A 271-nucleotide genomic window follows, 5' to 3' on the forward strand; every position below is an offset into this window, starting at 1 on the left:
TAAATTGGCATGTTTATGTACCAAATTGCAACGTTAAATAGTTTGAGAGCCTAATTGATGCCTATTTGATTTACATTTACCTGTTATTACAGGTCACTAACAGGTAATTATGTCGTGATGAACTAAATTGGCATGTCTATGTACCAAATTGCAACGTTAAATAGTTTGAGAGCTTAATTGATGCCTATTTGACACATTTTGATGCAAAAAAAAAAGTGACATTTAAATTTACCTGGTATTGCAGGTCACTAAAAGGTAATTATGTCTAATA

This window comes from Ipomoea triloba, chromosome 16, assembly GCF_003576645.1.
Source record: "Ipomoea triloba cultivar NCNSP0323 chromosome 16, ASM357664v1".
Taxonomy (NCBI): domain Eukaryota; kingdom Viridiplantae; phylum Streptophyta; class Magnoliopsida; order Solanales; family Convolvulaceae; genus Ipomoea; species Ipomoea triloba.